At 40.4% G+C, this 4,743-nt stretch overlaps 1 non-coding gene across 1 annotated transcript; it reads right to left on the minus strand.

Annotated features, from left to right (window-relative positions):
- Positions 1-365: 365 nt before the first annotated feature.
- TRNAT-AGU lies at positions 366-439 on the minus strand. Its single transcript has one exon. It is a non-coding gene; the product is annotated as a tRNA-Thr (tRNA).
- Between the last annotated feature and the right edge of the window lie 4,304 nt (positions 440-4,743).

Raw genomic sequence — 4,743 nt, forward strand, 5'->3', positions numbered from 1 at the left:
TTCATTCATTCATTCATTCATTCATGCTTTCAGCTGTTGTAGGGTTCCTCTGAGATAGTCATAGTAACTGACATCGATCCAGCTCTTTAACATTTGTCAAGCACTTTCCACTATTTATGTCATTTGATTTTCATGAAAATACTGAATATGGAGTCCAAGCACCTGGATTCTGTGTGAGATTAGGCAAGGCAGGTGACCTTTTTGGACTTGTTTCCTCCTTTGCAAAATTAGGATGTTGTACTAGCTAAAGGATCTCCAGAGAGGAAAGTGCATCGTGGTTTATGGGGGTGTGGGAAGAAACAATTAGAATTTGCTTACAGTTTTTTTTTAATTTAAAAACTTGTGAAATACTTGCAAAAACAAATAGGCCCCACTGGGATTCGAACCCAGGATCTCCTGCTTACTAGGCAGACGCTTTATACCACTAAGCTACAGGGCCCCAGTAGGAGCTACACTAGCATAGGAGATTTCAGACTCCTCTGAACCTCCCCCTTTGCCTACCTCAGAATGGGGAGGATACTTTCAAGCCCCTCCTCTGATCTCTATTAATTATATCACTCTGGCTGAGTCACTTAACTTCTCATTGCCCCAGGAAACTCTTAAAAGCTAAAGAGCAAATTGCCCTCTCTGACCCCCATTTGGGGTTTTCCTGGCAAAGATACTGGAGTGGTTTGCCATTTACTTCTCCAGCTCATTTTACAGATGAGGACCTGAGGCAAACAGGGTGAAGTGACTCGTCCAGGGTCACACAGCTAGTAAATGTCTGAGGCCAGATGTGAACTCAGGAAGATGTGCTTCATCTACTGTACCTTCCAGCTGTCCTGCAAGTGCTATAGGTATATAGTATAGGGAGCTTTCTCACCCAACAGTTCTCTAATCAAGGAAATCACAGGTCCTAGTCCTGCCCCCCCATCTCTAATATTTAATATACAGATTGATCTGAAGAAAGACAGCACTAAGGGGTTGACAGTGACACCCTTACTTGTCAGTTTGTTTCCAGTGTGCTGTGACACAACAGGGAATGATACTTTGTACTTGCCAGGTAAGTGGATTGTGGATTAAGGCATCTAGTCCAGAGATGTTCTTATCCTTTGGGTGTCACCGACCCCTTTGGCAATCTGAGGAAGTCCATGTATGAACACCTTTTTTTGTATTAAAAAAAAGTTCAATAGGCACACAGTAGGCACTTTGTTATATCTGCTTTACACTGATCCTTCCGTTGAAATAAAAAAAAACCCCAACAACCAAACAACCTTGTAAGAAATTTACATAGTTGGTCAAACCAAATTTCCACATTATCCATGTCCAAAAATTATGCTTCTTTCTGCATTTTTAACTCCATCACCTCTCTGGCAGGAGTTGAGCGGTGTTATTCATCTTTTAATCTTCTGGGCTCATGGTTTATCATTAAATTGATCAGAAGTCTTTAAAGTGTTCTTGTCTTTGTAGAAAAGTTTCTCCTAGTTCTGCTCACTTCACTCGTACTGCACCCCCTTTTCAGAATGCTTATAAATACATCCCATAGAATACAGAGGATTACAAAGGAGCCAATTATGTTGAAATACAGTTATCAAAATTTTATCTAAAAAGGAGTGCATGAACCATTGATCTACTTTGAATTAAACTAACCATCGCAAGATGGGCTGGTAGCTTAAAAAGTTTTGCAAAGAAATCCGGGATTCAAGATAATACTGCTAGAAACCACAAGAAAATGTTTAAGCCCATGCTTTTTCCAGTCACGGGGTGAGCTCTTTGTCAGCTATGTTACAGGGTTAAAAACAATGAGATTTTAATCAGATCGGATAAGAAATTGGCCAAAAAAAATCAGAATTTAGCAAGATCCTTTGAAATAGGGGTTTACATCCCTCCTCCTAAAAGTATATTGTGCTTCAAGATAATAACTAGACATTAATGATAACATAAAGCTATCACAAGAAGCAAGATGCTTAAAAACTAAGCATCTGGCGTCCGGAATAATGGAGATATATTACCTATCAAAACTCTCCCATTCATGCTCTTAAAAAAATTATAAACAGAATTTTCTAACCTTCTTTAAAAACATTTAGAAGTAAAGGGGTTTTTTGGGGGGAGGGTTGAACTCATTTGTTAAAATATATATTATAAACACACACACATATGTAGATATGCAACACCTTCTGATTGTAAGAACAAGACATCAGGGAGGATGAAAATTTACTAGCCAAATTTCAACAAAAATCCTTTTTTATCCTGAACTTAAATCTCAACAAAGGAGCATTTCCCAGCACACATCCGAACACAAAAAAGAAGATTCTATGTGAAACCATGAATCTTCATTTCATACCACTTGATTTTATATATATAGGAATATATATTTACATATTAAATTCTGTGTTCCTTTAAAAAACTTTTCTTTCTGCTTGTCAGTGATTCTTTCTGACTGTTCTCTTCTCTTCTGTGTATTTTTAAAAGTGTTTTCAAATGACCCACTATTGCTAATCCCCTCTTTCCCCATGGCCCTCCCTCCCCCCTCCCCAATTAACTGAGAGAAAGAAAAGGGGGGAACCTCTTGTAACAAATAAGTATTGTCAAGCGAAACAATCCACACAGTGGCCGTGTCCAAAAATGTCTGGCTCTGCACCTTGTATCCACCCCCTCAGTCAGGAGCCGAGAGTAACGTGCCCCATCCCAGATCCTCCATACACATGGTTGGTCTGAAGCTGAGCAAAGTTCTTGGCGGCATTCAGAGTTGTTTTTCTAACTTCATCAGTTACTCTCTTGGTTTTGCTTACTTCGCTTTCACTTGGCTTCAGTTCATATTACCCAGGATTCTCTGAAAGCATCTCTTTGGTCATTTCTTGCGGCACAATAATGTTCCATTATGCCCTTATGCCACAATTTGTCCAGCTAGTCTCCAATTAGCAAAAACCTTTGCATAATTAGTGGAGGAGATGTACTAAGCGTAGCCAAGGGCGATATTGTTTCCATTTTGATCTGGGTAGTTTACTGAGGTATCTTTTTCAATTAAGACTGTTGTTAAAATCCAGAATTGAAAAAGAAAAACAACAACCTTCAACTTAGATTTTAGCCCTTCCTGCTGCATCAGAAAGTATTAAACCATTATTTTTGAAATAACAATGAAGCCTGTTTAGTCACATTTCTCTTATTTAGTGCAAAAAGTTCAATTGACTATGCTTCATTATTCCTTTCATTTTCTTGGTGCAGAAAGGTTTTTTTGTACTGCTAATACAAGAAATCATCTTAAAGTATTATTTATTTCATCTTTCTCAAATGTTTACATTTTTGTATTTCATGATGTTCATAATATATTAGTATATATTATATTACATATACAATATGCATGTAATTTATAAATATACCAATATTTGGGCTATGTGCTTAATTTTTTTTTCATGATAGTGTATGATCAAAAAAGTTTGGAGGGGGGCAGTGGATAAAGCACCGGCCCTGGATTCAGGAGTACCTGAGTTCAAATCCGGCCTCAGACACTTGACACTTACTAGCTGTGTGACCCTGGGCAAGTCACTTAACCCCCACTGCCCCGCAAAAAAAAAAAAAAGTTTGGAGGACATTAGATGAGATGAAATACAATGTCACTTCCAGCTCTACACTGTGATTGACTCTCTGAGCTCTGTGAAGGAAATTGAAGCCCAGACAGGGAAAGGGACACAGGAACATATTAAGATCCTAGAGGTGTATGGGACCATAAAGTCTCATGACCTCATTTTACAGATAAGGAAACTGAGGACTAAGGAAGTGAGGTGACTTAAGAACCTAGGTTTAGGATCCTAGATTCCAAGTTAGAAGAGAGAGACCTCAGAAGCCATTGAGTCCAATTCCCATATTTTGTAGAGGAAAATGAGGCCCAGGCAGGGGAAGGGACTTGCTCAGGGTCAGACAGCACCTAATTGGCAGAGCCCCAAAGAGCAGATCCTGAGGCTGGAACCCAGGTCCTCTGACTCCTCATCTTGGGCTCTTGCCACTGCACGGCAGTCTCTTCTCACTCAGCTTTGGAGGCACCAGCAGTCAGTCTCTTTGATTGCTAGTGTATGCTGGCATCCTGGGGGTGGGGGTGGGGGGAGGAGGGGAGGAGACCCATACAAAGTGCACCTGTTTAATTTCCAAACTCTAAAGTGAGCCCCTGGCATGGTTTCTGCAGCTTAATATGTGTCAAATCCCTGTAATAATAATATGGGGCATCCCCATCTAATCATTAGAGAAAATTCCATTTTCTGTCAGCAAACACAATTTAAGCACTTAGCAGCTAAGCTTCTTAAGATTCATAGCTGACGAGGGAGCAATTAGGGTTAGATCTTAATGAATACACATGAACTCGGGGGCTCCTGCCAGGAAGAAAGGCTAAGTTAGTAAGTGGGAACTGCTTTTTGTTTTCATTCCAAATATTGTTCCCACATCTACTTGGAGGGAGTAGTGAGAACACTATTAAACAAATCCTTAACTTAGGTACTAATTACCACCAGGGCCATATTAATCACTTCCTTGTTTTCGACTTCCTCTGTCATTTCTAGAAAGCTTGAGCATTTCTTGCCAACTCGGGAGGAAACACGTGGGGCTGTGGGTCCAGCCAGAAGTGTTAGCCAGCCAGCCAGATGGGTTCATTAGCTCTGGCATCCCGATGGCCCTTGGTATAATCCTGGGTGGCAAGTTGGAAGGCGGCAACTTCAGACTTTGCAGCTGTTTCCCCAGTAGGCTTGGGCTGGAAGGTGGAGCCACAGGCAGCAA

This window comes from Dromiciops gliroides, chromosome X (assembly GCF_019393635.1).
Source record: "Dromiciops gliroides isolate mDroGli1 chromosome X, mDroGli1.pri, whole genome shotgun sequence".
In the NCBI taxonomy this organism is placed as follows: Eukaryota; Metazoa; Chordata; class Mammalia; order Microbiotheria; family Microbiotheriidae; genus Dromiciops; species Dromiciops gliroides.